General features: G+C 38.3%; 1 long non-coding RNA gene across 1 annotated transcript; it reads right to left on the reverse strand.

The window, feature by feature from the left end:
* Positions 1–1,015: 1,015 nt before the first annotated feature.
* Positions 1,016–2,731, reverse strand: LOC145512426 (uncharacterized). The gene is made up of 2 exons (XR_014058504.1): positions 2,574–2,731; positions 1,016–1,682 (listed from the first exon to the last, which is right to left on the reverse strand). It is a non-coding gene; the product is annotated as an uncharacterized LOC145512426 (long non-coding RNA).
* Positions 2,732–17,452: the final 14,721 nt, after the last annotated feature.

Consider the following 17,452-nt stretch of genomic DNA (forward strand, 5'->3'; position numbering starts at 1 on the left):
ATGTTTCAAGTGCGCAGTCTAAGCCTGCATTCCAGGACCATCACAGTGCTCATTATCCATTTGACTTGACTCCATAGACTGCTGCTGCTGCTGCTGCTAAGTCGCTTCAGTCGTGTCCGACTCTGTGCGACCCCATAGACGGCAGCCCATCAGGCTCCTCCGTCCCTGGGATTCTCCAGGCAAGAATATTGGACTGACCCGGGCTCAAATGCTCACTTTACCCCCCAACAGAGTTAAAAGTTCTCCCAAGTCTGTTTCCATCAGCCTGTAAACAAAGGAAAGGCAGAGGTCCCAAAGACATCCAAATAGACCGAAGTCTCTTGATTGACCACATGAAATTGGGTACACATTCAAAGATATCTCTGCCTCTGCGTAGGCCAGTTAAATGTGGGTAAATCGTGCACATCTGCCAGCCAGCTGTTGCCTTCAGTTCAACACCATCTGATGTAGGAATCCCAGGAGGTCAAGGAGAAGAACTTTCCAGTTCTCTGCTCTACCAACATGTGGTAGTGCAGGTGGGCCTTTGCCCAGTCCAAGTGTCAGAATGCAGAGAGAGAAGGGCGGCCGTATTGACCCTTCTCCCTATTGTTTTCATCCGTGTTATGTGTTTATGTGGTCCTGTATATTAGTTAAGACAAGTGCCCTAGAAACCGGAAGCCTTTGTTCTTTTCCTGACCATCTGAAAATCACCAAGTGGAGCTAGGCAATATTCCTAGATTCTTGGCTTATTCCTTCATCGATATTTATAAATGTGGTATACTTCACAAAACAAGAAGATGGTGGGGATCATTTTAAGTTTGCAAAGGACTTGGCCAACTCTGCTTGTTTAGAGACAAGAGGAATTCAGTTAGATTATTCCTTATGAGGAGGGTGGTCACCTCTGACTTCTAACCTGATGGGACCTCTGGAGAAAACATCGATCAAAGTGGGAGTTGACAGTGACAAGGAAAAACAGAGAAGAATTAAATCAAGGAGGAACTTAGATGAAATAAGTGGGAGTGAGCAAAAGATATTAAGGGCATTAATAATAATTTAATAGTTTCTTTAAGGGGGGTCAAGAATAATATGAAAGAAGCAAAGATAAATTTATTTTTCAAGACAAGCGATCAGAAAGAAGGAGTAAATCAGGCATTAATGAGCAGACTGAGAGTCCCTTTGGGATATCTTAATTTAAAAGTTTCCTCCCAAAGCTCAACTCGAGTTGCTGGTATGAAATCCTTTAACAGGCACAGGCAAGAAGCAAGCTGTAGGACTGCCTGTTCCAAGAGCCCTACCAGGCTTCTTTAGTAGCAGTACCTCTTTCCCAAAGATTCTATTTCCTCGTTCTGGGCCCTCTCTCCATTTGAATTTCTATTTTCCCACCTCCACCCTCAGTCTTTTCCTTTCACTGTTTTGTTTGAATTCTTTAAAAATTTTGTTGATTTGTTGAAGCTGCACTTGTCTTCATTCTGTGCAAGGGTTTCTCTAGTTGCAGCGGAGGGGGCCGCTCTTCACCGTGGTGTCTTCTCTTGTTGTGGAGCATGGGCTCTGGGCTGCCCCAGCTTCAGGAGTGGTAGCGGTCGGGCTTAGTGGCTCAGTGTCTTATGGGATCTTCCTGGACCAGGGTTTGAACCCGTGTCCCCTGAATTCGCAAGCGGATTCTTAACCACTGGACCAGCAGGGAAGTCCATCCTCAGTCTTTTCTGAGAAGAAAAGGAAAGGGAACTATTCAATTAAGTTTCTCTATAGAATGTATTGCTATCTTTTCTTTCAGAGACAATTGTATTCTAGTTTTAAAAAAGAGAATTTCTGAACAGCTGCTGTGTAGCCCACCAAAACAAGGGAATTTCCAGTGTCTCAGTGGGCATATGATGTTTCAAAGGATTTGTGATGTTTCAAAGCACTCCACTTCATTTTGCTAAGGATAAAGCCAATTGTCTGTATTGGTCTTTGGGCATCACATTTAAAGGGAGAAGTGCCATCGCGTAACCATAAGACATATATGATGCCTGTGGCACAAACAGGAATGCAGAAAGCTGTTTGAGAAAAGGAAGGAAGGAATGTCCACGACTTCTTTCTCCAGAAAAAAATGGGTGTATTTGGGATCATCAAAAAATTGCAGTGTGGGACCTGCAACCATGATGAGACAGTCACTTGCAACAAGGAGGGGAGAACTATGGTATAAAACGGAAAAGGGTATGGGAGGGCTACCGGAAGCAAAGCGCCCATGACATTTTGACTACAGCCTTGTCTCTCCTGAAGAAGTCGGGTTAGACCAAAATAGCATGCTAGATTCTTTAAGGAGTGAGAAACTATTGGAAGTGTCAATACACTTCCCCTCTCTGCTTTATAAAACCAAGTGGCTCTTCTCTCATTAGTGGAAACTGTGAAACTATGCACACTGACGATCTTGTGGGTGTGTGCGATCTTGCTTTTCTCCTAACCCTGATTTCCGCCTGGATTCTATGAGACGTTCCCGGTAATGTTGGCTCCACAGAAGTTTTAATGAAACAGCTTCCTCATTTTAATTTGCCTCCAGATAATAGTTTGCTTTTTAAATTGATGCTGTGAAAACACACCATTATGATGGTTACCTGGAACATGCTTTTAGTAACACGGGGTCCCAGGGGTTCCATGGACTGAAGTCCTCTTTTCCCCCTGCACGGAGGCTCCGCTCTGCTGAGCAGCTGTTCCATCTCACCCCAGAGGCGGCTGCATTCTGCTAACTGTAAAAACGACGCTCATTTATGATAGAACTTAAACCGTTCTTCCTATGGATGGAGACGAAATCCCGCCCCCGCTCCGGGTCGGAGACAGATAACCGTCTTTCTCCCGTTGTTCTTGTGCTTCCTTCTCTTCCCTTGCTCACTCTATCTCCGCCTCCCACACAATCTTAGTATCAATGCGACATCACAAAACAATAAGATGCCTATGAGTATACTTGAAAAACTACTCATAATAGTCATGACAATAAAAATAATGTCAGTTTATTAAGCAATTCCTATGTGTCGGGCTGTGTGATTGAGTGTTTGCATGACATTATCTCGCTTGTCTCCCAGACAATCCTATGAAGGAGGAAATGTTACTCCCTTGACACAGAGGAAAGGAGCCGAAGTTCAGAGCGGTTCCACTGAGAGGAGAAATAGCTGTACTGCGCCTGCTCTGAATCTCTCCCGAATCTTTGATATGGAACAAGCTCTCTATCTGCCTACTGTTCACTCGCCAAAGTGAAAGTGAAAGTCGCTCAGTCGTGTCCAACTCTGTGACCCCATGGAATAATAATAATATTAATGTATCTTTATTAGTCCTTGGAATTCTCCAGGCCAGAATACCGGAGTGAGTAGCCTTTCCCTTCTCCAGGGGATCTTCCCAAGCCAGGGATTGAACCCAGGTGTCCCGCTTTGCGGAAGCCCAAGAATACTAGAGTGGGTGGCCTATCCCTTTTCCAGAGGATCTTCCTGACCCAGGAATCGAACTGGGGTCTCCTGCATTCCAGGCGGATTCTTTACCAACTGAGCTATCAGGGAAACCCACACTCACTGTTCTCCATATAGCTGAGTGTTTGTTCTAAAGAGCAAATCTGAATACAATACACTTAAAATACCAACTTTAAATTATTCAGTTGATCCCAATCTCCCTCAAAATAAATTTTAAGTTTGTTTTTTTTTTTTAATCATACTGTCTCTAACCTTCATGGTTTGGTTTTGGCTTACATCTTGGTTTCCATCTCTCTCCATGCCTGCTCTGCCTTTTAAATTGGCCTTACTCCAAGGATTTGTATCTCTCCCTTTTTCCCATTTGCGATTTGCTTTTTTCCCTACCCTGGCTGGATTCTACTCCCCTTCAGTTCTTAATCTAGACAGTTCTACTCTGGGTGACCTTCCTGACAACGCCTGCCTCCCTGAGCTTGCCTATATCTTTATTTGCCTACTGACCTTTCCTCTCATTTACCCTCAAAAGCAGGGGCAGTTTCTCCAATGCTGCATTCCCAACCACTCAGTGCCTGGAACCATGGAACAGTCAAACAGTCAAGGTTCGGCTGAACTAAATCCTTGAGAGAACCTTAAAGAGTTAATATATACTAGTACTTACCACTTCAAAACCATGCACGGGTAAAAATTCCTGTCTCCTTTTCAGTAAGGGAACAGTGGTTGGTTGGGTTTAGGGACAACATGAGAATAACGTCTGGCAAAGAGCTGGGTTAATTTGGTTGGAACTGTCGGGAAGCAGCAGTTTTTCTTTATTGAGAACACTGCGCTGGGAGAACACAGTCTGGATCTACGGATGGTCTCCAAGTGAATAAACCTGGTTTTAGATAGAGAGATAGATGGTTAGATAGGGTTAGATATAGGTATATTGCTTAAATCCATTCAAGTTCAGTTTCCATTACTTCCTACTAAAATAAACCTAATACCTTGCCTTAGTGTATAGTCTCATGAAAAGTGAGAGTGAAAGCTGCTCAGTCGTGTCTGACTCTTTGCGACCCTATGGACTATACAGTCCATGGAATTCTCCAGGCCAGAATACTGGAGTGGATACCCTTTCCCTTCTCCAGGGGATCATCCCAACCCAGGGATCGAACCCAGGTCTCGCACATAAGAGACGGATTCTTAACCAGCTGAGCCACATCTTATATCTCTTATTTATTCTTCACTCCTGTTAATCCTTAAATTTTTGCCTGACTTACTGTGTTATGCAACTGTGATCACGTGGCTTCCTTTTCTAAACTAGTCCAATGATTCTCCATAACCTTTCAGTGAATGCTTTAGTACTGAATAGACTCGTTGCCTGCCTCACAGTTCTATTTATTGTTAGACCCCCTCGTGGGTCACAGCTCTAACTCTTACGCTTGATAATCCTTCTACATATAATGATATTTCACTCTTCCAGGGTTTAATACATGCATTGCTTTCTGTCTGAATATCATTTTCATCCAACTTTGTGAATGAATGTTTCTACATTAAGATGCTGATCAGATATCTCCATTTTCCTGCTCCTGTGCAGTCAGTTGATTTGTCTTCTTCTCTAATGTAGAATCCAAACTTGTTTCTTACAGCATCCATTGGACTACACTGCAGTTGTTTAATTTCATGACTCTTTCCCTGGCATATTCTATGTTTAAAGTCAGTTCTGGTGTTTTGTTTATCTTTGTAGAGAGATGGAATAACGCATTCTTGAAACACAGTAAATGCTCAGAAAGTGTTTGTAGAATGAGTGAGTAAATGTATACAGTTAGGTTGTTCTCTTTTTATTACTTAAGTAGTATAAGTATCTGTAAAGGATCGGATAGTCACTATTTCTTACTGGCAGACCATACCATTTCTGTCATAACTATTCTGCGTTGTAGAGCAAAAGTAGCCATCAGTCAATTCAGCTCACTCACTCAGTCATGTCTGACTCTTTGCCACCCCATGGACTGCAGCACGCCAGGCTTCCATGTCCATCATCAACTCACGGAGCTTGCTCAAACTCATGTCCATCAAGTCAGTGATGCCATCCAACCATCTCATCCTCTGTCATCCCCTTCTCCTCTTGCCTTAGGAGTAGCCATAGACAATACAAAAGCAAAAGGGCATGGCTATGTCCCCAAAATATTTCATGTACAAAATCATGAGGCAGGCTAGCTTTGCCCTTAGGCCTTAGCTTGCCAACTGTTGCCTTAAAGAAAAGAGATCATAGTTCTTGAACAGAGTATAGTTAGATATTGAAAAAGAGGTTGGTGCATGAAATAGAAGGGAAGGGTACATAAATTTTAGACAAACCATATTGAAGTCAACCTCTTCCATGTTATGAAAACTCTGATTTATAATGCCTTTGATATATCATTTCTTATCATGTGTTCCAATAGCTCTGTTGTATTTTATTAAAATTTATGTAGTCACATAATCAACAAGGGATGATGGAAAACCTAATCATATTCTCCTATTTAAAGAAATTTCAAATAAGATGTTCAGATTTAATGTTGAATATGCCCTCTATCAGTACAAAATTCACTCTACTGCAACAAGCTGGTGAATCTATAAGTTTAATTTTGACAAATACAGAGCTTCTTTTATATTCCCTTAGTTATCAACGGAGCACCATTTTTCAGACAATTTTACTCTTTAAACTATCTGTTTCCAAAAACCCAAACCAAATGAGAGTTCTCTATCCTAAAATCAAATTAATGGTATCATACTTATAATGGTTCCACGTTGCAGGACCAGCTGTTGTAGTTTTCTGTTTTTTTGAAATCATTCAATTGTAGAATATTTGATGACTTCCAATCGTGAGTTTCCTCTAAGCACTGGTCCAGCACAGTCAGAAACAATGAGCTTAGACAAAGATGGCAGCACTCAAATGAGAAGAGTCTACTTGAGCAAACATATGGGAATCTTTTAATTATTTGGAGGTCATCTTTTGGACAGTGTCTACTGGGCCCAGCTGGAGCTTAATGCAAAAGTCCCAGAGTTCCAGCAGTATCATCCATCCCTTTCAGTGCATTTCACCAAAAAGCCACACGAATTCTACATTCTAATTAGGTTAAGCTTTGACTAGATTTGCCCAAACCAACAAAAACACTTTTGTGCAGATAGGATACAGTATTGTCACAACTTCAGACTATAGTTCTGTGCTTTTTTTTTTCAATGCCGACTTACATGTATGATGCTTTTTGTTTTGTTTCATTTCTATTTGTTCAACTTGTTAAATACATGATGGTATTTTGGATGTCTTGGTTTTATAAAAATATCACCATATTCTAATAGCCTCTCGTATGAACAGTGTGTAAGCTGCTTTTATTTTTTAAATTTTAGAGCGACTTGGCATCAGTACATAAAAGCACTTTAAGGGCTGCTTTGCTACATGCACAGACATAGCCTTTTGAAAAAGTGAGAGTTACAAAACATGGCAGTTTAAACCCACAAATATAAACCACTTTAATGTGGTTCCAAATTAAATGCCCTTTCCTTATAGACCAAATTCCTACCCCTGTATTAATCAAGGTTCTCCAGAGAATAGAAACAATAGGTTATACTTATATAAAGATACATATGCACATATTACATATATAGATTGACATTTATGTAATAGTATAATATGCTATTATATGAGTACATATGCTATGTATACAAATGTGTAGATAATTGTATATGCTCACATATTATACACATATATGTTTACATATTTTATAAAATAAAATAAGTATATATACTTATATATTCTTACCATATACATATAGCTATAATGCATGTACACATGTATAATAAATGATTAAAAAATTGGTTTATATAATTGTGGAGGCTGGCAAATCTGAAATCTGTAGGTGAGTCAGGCCTACACACAGGAAACTCAGATCCAGTCTTAAGGGAGAATTTCTTCTTCTCCAGGAAACTTCAGATCTTTGATTTTCATAACTTTCAACTGATTAAGTGACACCCCAATGACTATGGGGGTAAAGAATCCACCTGCAAGACAGGAGACAGAGGAGATGCAATTTCGACCCCTGGGTCAGGGAGATCACTTAGAGGAGGAAACGTCGACCCACTCCAGTATTCTTGCCTGAAGAATCCCATGGACAGAGGAGCCTGGTGGACTACGTACAGTCCAAGGGGTTACAAAGAGTTGGACACATCTGAGCGACTAAGTACAAATGCACATTAGTGAGGATAATCTTTTTCTAAAGTAAACTGTTTGGAGATGTTAACTGCACATACTGAATACCTTCACAACCACCTCTAGATTCATGCTTTTTAAATAAATGTGTATTACAGCCTAAACAAGTTGATACATAAAACTAACCACCACACCTTCCAAAAGCAATAAGATAGATAGATAAACAAATTTCTTGACATACGTAGCGTGTAAAAAAAAAGAAATAGAGGGGCAAAGTACATTAGTTGGAAGTATAGACTTTGGCAGTCATCAAATTAAGGTTAAAACTCTAGCTTTGCCACTTATTAGCTACATAAATATGGGAATTAGTTCTAAAGTTCTTCCCTTCCCTGTGAACCACTCCTTTGAATCTTCATAGAGCTGCATAGTCTGCCTGTTTGCTTCTTTGCTTGCCTGGTGATCCACTGCCTTATTTCGACCAAACCTGGCAAGGATAACACAGTGTTATTTCTAGGGCTAGTTTATAAGAAGACTTACAGCTTCCACCTGGTTCTTCTGGATCATTTATTCACGTTTCAGAATTCTGACTAATCTGAGACAGTCATGCTGCAAGGAGAGCCAAGGTAGCCAGGTGGAGATGCCACCTGTCAAGTTAGAAGCCCAGCTAGTGGGCAGGTGTCACTTTCATACTAGCTGATACACCAGACAAACAAATGAAGATGCTATCTAGGACACTGGACAACTTCAGGACCAGCCCCAATGGACCACGGTCACCTCTAAGAAGATACCTCCAAGTAGAACTACACAACTGAGACCGCTCAACACGCAAAAACTTGGGACATAAAAATAAACTACTGTTTCAAGCCATTTAACTTTGTAGTGGTCTGTCAAGCATGGATAGCAAACTCTCAAACTAAACAATGACCTTGGCAGAAATATCAAAGCCAAATTGTGATCAGTACAATACAGGCATCAGGACCAGGGCAACAGATACAGATTTAAGTCAGTGCCTTGCAGACCCTATTGAGAAAAAAAAGGACTCCAAAGAATCTTATGGGCATCTTATCATAGCTCCCAGACTCTCAGCTCTCAGCCTCTTCTAAAGGAAATCAGCCCTGAATATTCATTGGAAGGACTGATGCTGAAGCTGAAGCTGCAATAATTTGGCCATCTGATGTGAACAGCCAACCCACTGGAAAAGACCCCGATGCTGGGAAAGATTGAAGGCAGGAGGAGAAAGGGATGGCAGAAGGTGAGATGGTTGGATGGCATCACCGACTCAATGGACGTGAGATTGAGCAAACTCTGGGAGATGGCAAAGGACAGGGAAACCTGGCCTACTATAGTCCATGGGGTTGCAAAGTGTCGAACATGACAGGGACTGAACAACAACAACAAAAGACTCTCAGTTCAGATAGCAAGGGACATTTATTGCAGAAATTTTGGCATGTGGCTTTGGTACTACAGGATGGATCATAGTAAGTTTTATAGGTAACCCACAAAGGCATGTGTGTGTTAAGAATGAAATATATCAGTACAAGCAATATTAGCTTGTTATGACCAACCTAGACAGCATATTAAAAAGCAGAGACATTACTTTGCTAACAAAGGTCTGTCTAGATAAAGCTATGGTTTTTCCAGTAGTTGTGTATGGATGCGAGAGTTGGACCATAAAGAAGGCTGAGTGCCAAAGAATTAATATTTTTTAACTGTGGTGTTGAAGAAGACTCCTGAGAGTCCTTTGGATGGTGAGGAGATCAAACCAGTCTATTCTACAGGAAATCAGTCCTGAATATTCATTGGGAGGACTGATGTTGAAGCTGAAGCTCCAGTACTTTGGCCACCTGATGTGAAGAACTGACACATCGGAAAAGACCCTGATGCTGGGAAAGATTGAAGGCAGGAGGAGAAGGGGATGACAGAGGATGAGATGGTTGGATGACATCACCAACTCGATGGACATGAGTTTGAGCAAGCTCCAGGAGTTGGTGAAGGACAGGGAAACCTGGTGTGCACAGTCCATGGGGTTGCAAAGAGTCGGACCGGATGCCATGATCTTAGTTTTCGGAATGTTGAGGTTTTAAGCCAACTTTTTCACTCTCCTCTTTCACTTTCATCAAAAGGCTCTTAAGTTCTTCACTTTCTGCCATAAGGATGGTGTCATTTGCATATCTGAAGTTATTGATATTTCTCCCTGAAATCTTCATTCCAGCTTGTACTTCAACCAGCCCAGAGTTTCTCATGATGTACTCTGCATATAAGTTAAATAAGCAGGGTGACAATATACAACCTTGACGTACTCCTTTTCCTATTTGGAACCAGTCTGTTCCATGTCCAATTCTAACTGTTGTTTCTTGACCTGCATACAGATCTCTTAGGAGGTAGGTCAGGTGGTCTGGTATTTCCATCTCTCGAAGAATTTTCCACAGCTTGTTGTGATCCATACAGTCAAAGGCTTTGGCATAGTCAATAAAGCAGCAGTAGATGCTTTTCTGGAACTCTTTTGCTTTTTTGATGATCCAGCAGATGTTGGTTCCTCTGCCTTTTCTAAATCCAGCTTGAACATCTAGAAGTTCACAGTTCAAGTACTGTTGAAGTCTGGCTTGGAGGATTTTGGGCATTACTTTGCTAGCGTGTGAGATGAGTGTAATTGTGCCATAGTTTGAACATTCTTTGGCATTGCTTTTCTTTGGGATTGGAATGAAAACTGACCTTTTCCAGGCCTGTGGGCACTGCTGAGTTTTCCAAATTTGTTGGCATATTAAGTGCAGCACTTTCACAGCATCATCTTTTAGGATTCGAAATAGCTCAATTGAATTTCCATCACCTCCAGTAGCTTTGTTCGTAGTGATGCTTCCTAAGGCGCACTTGACTTTGCATTCCAGGAGGTCTGGAAATATTATTTCTAGTATTTTTATTAGCCCCTTACATAAAGAGGTGGAGCTTATTTTCTCTCTTCTGAAACATGGATGAGCCTTGTGATTGTGTCACCCATGAATGGCAGTGGAAGTGACATGGTCATTTCTAGGCCTAAGCCAATTGCATTCATGAGACCAGTCACATAACCACTAGGTTGTTGTTTAATCACTAACACAAGAAAGCACAGAAAGAGACATTCCAGCTCTTCAGTATCCCAGAGGTCAATGCCTGTGTGCGTGCTCGGTCACTTCGGTCATGTCCGATTCTTTGTGACCCTCTGGACTCTAGCCCAGCAGGCTCCTTTGTTCATGAAATTCTACAGGCAAGAATACTGGACTGCATTGCCATCCCCTTCTCCAGGGAATCTTCCCAACCCAGGGATCTAATAGAGCCATCCAGCTGAGTCCCCTAAACCACAGAATGTGAAAAATAAAAAGCTGTTTGTTAATATGTTTCCAATCACTACCCTTTGGAGTATTGTTCTGCTATAATGGTGAGTAGTATTCCATTATATCACTTTCTTTAAAAGCCAACTTTCCCTATAAAAATTAAAACCAACATCAAAAATCAACTCTTTGCCTTAAAGAGTCCATTTTAAAAAAATCTGATTTTACTTTGAGAAATGGTAAAGCAGAAAGAGTACTAGACTGGAAATCGAGACATCTGGGCTTTTTAATTTCATAATTCTGTGAAAATCTATCTGATAACTTCAAACAAAATTAACATTAATTTTATTTTTTACATAAAATGATTAATTTGGTCTTGATTTAAATCTCTTCTAAATATCATACTTTATGGCTAAGATTTTAATCACCTAGAGCAGAATTTCTCAAAGAGATAGGGAAAGTTCTTCCTTTTGAAAATATCTTTCTTGTTTCGGCCTGTTCTCTAGCCATTAAACTACCCTTTGCTCCTCCCCCATGATTAAGACATAAACCCACTCACCCACTATATACACATACATTCCCAAACTTCCTCAGGGATCACTACCATCCAAATTGAGAATCTCAATTTCTACAAAATTAAATTTTGGGGAATTTTTTTCTGAATTGTATTGAATCTGTAAATAAGTATGTGAAGAATGATTGTCTAAACAATGTTAACTTTTTTAATCTAAATCAATACATATCTTTCCAAGTATTTTCGTTCTCTTTAATTTTATATGCAATGTTTTATAACATTCAAAATAGAAGTTAAGCAGATTTTGATGAATATATTCCCAAGCAATTTATGTTTCTGTTGATGTGAATGTTTTATTCATTTTCTTAATTGTTTCTGGCTACTATATGGAAATAAATATGAATTTTGACTAGTAATAGTGTACAACTCCATGCTGCTAAATCCATCTATTATTTCCTTTTTCCATTTTTGGAAAGTCCCTAAAGTTTTATTTACTTTCAATTTTGTTGTTTTCAAATAGAAGCTGTTTGATTTAGTCCTTTCCAACCTGAATATATTTTATTTCTTTTCTTGCCTTATTCCAATATCTCAGAATGCCATTCTAATGCTGAGTAAAGATAGTGAGATAAACAGGCTTCCCAGGTGGCTCAATGGTAAAGAATCCGCCTGATAAGACAAGAGAAGCAGGAAGCTCCATTTTGATCACTGGTCAGGAAGATCCCGTGTAAGAAGAAATGGCTATGCCCTCCAGTATTCTTGCTGGGAATATCCTATGAACAGAGGAGCCTTGTTGGCTCCAGTCCATGGAGTTGCAGAGAGTCACAGCTGAGTACCAGTACCACCAGCGAGACAAACAGCTTTGCTCTCCTCTCCAACATCGCGAAAAAACGTTTAGTAGTTCATTATTAATATGAAGTTTTATAGACAGTCATTATTTGAGAAAAATTTCCTCCCTTCCTACGTTACCAATAACTTTTTATTGAGAATAACTATTGGATTTTGAAATGCGTTTCTTAAATCTGTGATTTGATTGTTTTGGTTCTAATAATTTGGTGAATTACATTGATTTTTAAATGTCTAATCAAGTGAGATAAGCTATACTTGGTTATAATCTATTATTTTTTTGTTGCTGGATTTGATTTGCTAATATTTTAAAATATTAAATATTAATTAAAATATTAAATATTTTTAATATTAAAAAGTTTATGTTTATAAAGAAATATTTGCTTATAATTTTTTTCTTATAATGTCTTTTATAGATTTGATATGAGTTGTTCTAGGCTTCCCTGGTAGCTCAGCTGGTTAATAATCTGACTGTAATGCAGGAGATTCCAGTTTAATTCCTGGGTCTGGAAGATCCTCTGGAGAAGGGATATACTACCCACTCCAGTATTCTTGGGCTTCCCTGGTGGTTCAGAAGGTAAAGAATCCGCCTGCAATGCAGGAGACCTGAGTTTGATCCCTAGGTTGGGAAGATCCCCTGGAGGAGGGCATGGCAACCCACTCCGGTATTCTTGCCTGGAGAATTCCCATGGGCAGAGGAGCCTGGCAGGATACACAGTCCATTTGGTCTCAGATAGTCAGACACAACCCAGCACTAAGCACAGCACAGCCCATGCTTTGTTCTGGCCTCGATTAGAAAGCTAGCGGATGATCCCTCTCTAGTTTCTGAAAGAGTCTAACTTTTTTTATGTTGTTACTTTTTAAATGTTTAATAGGATTCACCATATGTGAATGAAACCAAATGCGCCTGATATTTTTTAAGATAGTTTATAACAAATTTAAATTTTTAATAAATATTAGGCTTTTAGACATGCTTTTATCAGTTTTTGTAAGTTGTGGTTTCAGAGACATTTTTCTGCTTCATTTAAATTGTGGAAATTATTGGCATATGCATTTATAATGTTATTATCTATTTCATACTTTAATTCATTTTTGATATTGATAATTTGTGCTGTCTTTATTTCTTGGCTATATTTATTGCTACTATTATACTACATTATTATTATGTATCATATTATTATTAAATACATTTGTACATAATGTATTGTTATAGATCACTTTCTATATTAAATATAAATAAATTTTATCTACAGTTATGTAAGCATAAAACGTATAGTTTGTTGAATATTATTTAATATTATTGTGTTTAATATTATTGTGTTAATAACAACTGGGTTGTTATTAACCTTTTCAGATCAGAAGCAATGTGGCATTATTAGTTTAAATTTTTTCTACTTCATTTTCCTACTCATTTTTATTTCCTTCATTCTACTTATTTTGGATTTTTCTTTATTTTCTACCTTCTTAAGGGAGAAAACTTGTTAATTTTTAAAAATCTTCTTTCTTAAATCTTTTAAAACATATTTATCTTAACCATTGCTTTATATCAAAGATCAATAACATTTTTCTCTAAAGATTCATACAGTAAATAAGTATTTTAATATTTGTAAGCCATATGATATATGTCACTATTATTCAACTGTGTTGTTGCAATACAAAAATAGCTGTAGACAATATATAAATTAATAATGTGGATTGTTTCTAATAAAACTTCATTTACAAAAAAGGTGCTTACTGGACTTTGGGCTATACTTTGTGTCTTTATATGCATCTCATGAATTGTGATATACTGCATTTGAATTATACTTTGTTATCATATACAATTTCTTTTGATTTATTCTTTGAATATGGACTAATTATAACTGGTTATTTAATTATAAATATATTACTTTTCTGTATCTCTTGTATATTTATCTCTAATTTAATTTTTTCTGTGATAGGAGAGTACAGTATAAACAATCATTTGAAGTATACTGAGATTTTTTTTTTATGCAGGCACACATGATCTATCTTGGTCAACATTCCATGTGCATTTTGAAAAAGATATATGTTCTATAACTGTTGGATTAAATATTTTCTAAATATTGAATATTGCAAGTGTTTGGCAGTGTTATTCAGATTCAAATATGTAATTTTTACCTCTGTGCATGTGCTTTGGTTTGGGTAATCTTGATTCCTGAGAGAGTGTTAAAATCTCCAACTATTATTATGGATTTATCTCTCTTTTTTACTGTCAGTTTTGTTATAGGAATTTTGATGTATATACATTTTGAGTTTTTAGATTTTCCTAAATCCGCTTTCCAGTGATTGAAAAAATAAAAAATTGACTTTTGGATTTTCCTATGAAAATGCAGCCCAATAATATTTTAGTGACAACTTTCCATCATCCAGGAACTATAAAATATAACTACAGCAAATGAAGGGCCATGGACTGTTGCCATGCATATCATTTTATCATCTTCATATCATTCTGTGAATTTCATTACTTTGGCTGCATTTCTGTGCTTAGTATCAGCATCTAGCAGCTCAAGCATTAATACCTATGTACTAATGGCAAAAAGAGTAAGTTCTTTGCAAGTGTCCCATAGTCTGAGGAGGACCCCATGTCAGGAATCTATCTTTTTTGATGTGTGTGATTGTTCAGGTAATACACCATTTGTATTTAAAGTAATATATCTACTCTTAAGTGACAATATATTAGAACGTCTGCTTTCACAAACCCATAAAAGGGAAAGGCAAATCCACGTGATTTGGAGGAGAGACAGTATATCTAATTTAGATCAAAACTGAATTGGGATTAAAGAGAAATAAGTGAAGGAAGGAAAAACAGTTCAGGAACCCTGGAGAGAATTTGATAGTGAAATCCAATTCGGGAACAAAACTGTATGCTGTATGACTGGGCTGAAGCCCAAAACCGATGCTACAGCCTTCTCTGGAATGGCTCTGTGTGTGAAAGACCAAAGAGATCAATCTTGTTAGGGCTCTTTGGAAGCAGAGTTTAGGCCCACTTGAGCTTACCCATGAAAGGAGTGATTTATTGCAGGGTGTCAATATGGGGCCATTGAGAATCTGAGGCTAAATACTAGGGCATAACTAGGCCTCATGACAAATGGGATCAAGAAAAGTTTTGACTTCAAGACCCAGACTAGTGGTAGAATCCTTGAGGGACATTCTAATCTGAAGAGTCTAGTGGAGAATTCAGATATGCCTGATCTACAGATTGCAGGCCCATTAGAAGTGAGCAAAGGGTTAATGTGAAGCATATTTGAATCCATATGCATGCAGTGAACTGTAGTTTGAAAATAATATCATACTTAATGAATTATGGAGAAATGGACATCCCTGGGGAACCTAGAATTTAGCACTTTTTCAAGCCAATATTTTTAAGAATTGCTTTCCAAAACCACTGCAGATGGTGACTGCAGCAATGGAATTAAAAGATGCTTGCTCCTTGGAAGGAAAGCTATGACAAACCTAGACGGCATATTAAAAAGCAGAGACATTACTTTGCCAACAAAAGTCTGTTTAGTCAAAGGTATGGTTTTTCCAGTAGTCATGTATGGATGTGAGAATTGGACTGTAAAGAAGGCTGAGTGCCAAAGAATTGATGCTTTTGAACTGTGGTGTTGGAGAAGACTCTTGCGAGTACCTTGGACTGCAAGGAGATCAAACCAGTCAGTCCTAAAGTAAATCAATCCAATAGTCATCAGAAAGACTGGTGCTGAAGCTGAAACTCCAATATTTTGGCCACATGACGCAAAGAGCTGACTTATTAGAAAAGACCCTGATGCTGGGAAAGATTGAAAGCAGGAGAAGGGGACGACAAAGGATGAGATGGTTGGATGGCATCACCAACTCAACGGACATGAGTTTGAGCAAGCTCCAGGAGATGGTGACGGACAGGGAGGCCTGGCGTGCTGCAGTCCACAGGGTCCCAGGGTCAGACATGACAGAGCAACTGAAAAACAACATCTATTTAGTAAAAGTGGGGCTAGGGACCCTTGAAGAGAGTTATAAAATTCCTTCTTGAGGCTGTTATCTTCTTCAAGCAGAGAAATAGGAACAATTTACAATTCAATGAGAATTTAACAAGTCAAATTTAATCTGAGTTAACAGGCAGCCTATTTTTATTTCAGTCTTGTTGTAGTGTCCTTTGTAGGCCGGTGTTCTGATCAGCTGTCTGGCTTCTCTCTTTAATCTAGCTTCCTAAATATATACCACTTTTTGATTGTGTTTATACTACTGTGACTTCTTCTTCTTTTTTTTTTTTTTTTAACATTTTGAAGTATCAGTAATTTAGAATAGCTTTAGTCATTTCACAAACATTGACAGTACATTAACTATATTGTAGATATCTAAAAAAATCTTGGGCATCTAAAAAGAGCCCTCATCATAAAAAATGTGAAAACTAGTGTATTGAACTGTAAAGCTACCAGCTGCAAAAACAAAAGCTGTTTTTATTTTACTGTGGGGTGTATTTTTTTATTTATAAGCTCAATCTCATTTATAAATGCAAGGAGTATCCTTTTTATTCAGAGATTGCTCTTTCATTTTATTCATTTACCCAAATACCCACTTTCTCTATTATAGAAATTGATTCTCATTTGATGTCACTTTTTCCTCCTACCCCCACTCATTTCCCACTGAATAAACTAAATGAATTTTAGTCATCTGTAGAAACGTCAGAATTTACATCATCATCTATTTTTTTCTCTCAAAATAAACTTGAATCTGTGGTATTGTAAGTCTTTCAGCTTAAATAATTTTGAAATTTTTCATAGAGTTTTCCAGATGTTTTATTTTTTGAATGGAAACTTCTGTCTGGACCTCAAAAAATATTTGGTTGGTAGGTTTTCCTCTTCTTCTCTTTGTTCCAAATTAAAGTTGAGTTCCATGTCATCCCTGGTTGGAAAGATTTTCCACCCTCCCTTTCCTTCCTAAATGGGCCACACTACATTTTTAAGGCAATAACACCTTTACATGAAATGTACAAGGCAATAACCAATGGACTCAATACTATTAAATATTTATCAATACAATAGCACAGTTTTGACTGTGAAATAAATATTAGGTCCTGTAAACTTAATAGTTTCCTGTAAAGGGGGAAAAAGTCCTCTCCAAGCCTTTGCAGCCCAAAGTTCTGAACTTAAGAAATAAATAGTTCATAGTGTGCCAAAACTGAATTGCTGAATGATTGACAGCATCCTATACTGCACAA

Source organism: Giraffa tippelskirchi, chromosome 7 (assembly GCF_054371585.1).
Source record: "Giraffa tippelskirchi isolate mGirTip1 chromosome 7, T2T-mGirTip1v1.2.pri, whole genome shotgun sequence".
Taxonomy (NCBI): Eukaryota; Metazoa; Chordata; class Mammalia; order Artiodactyla; family Giraffidae; genus Giraffa; species Giraffa tippelskirchi.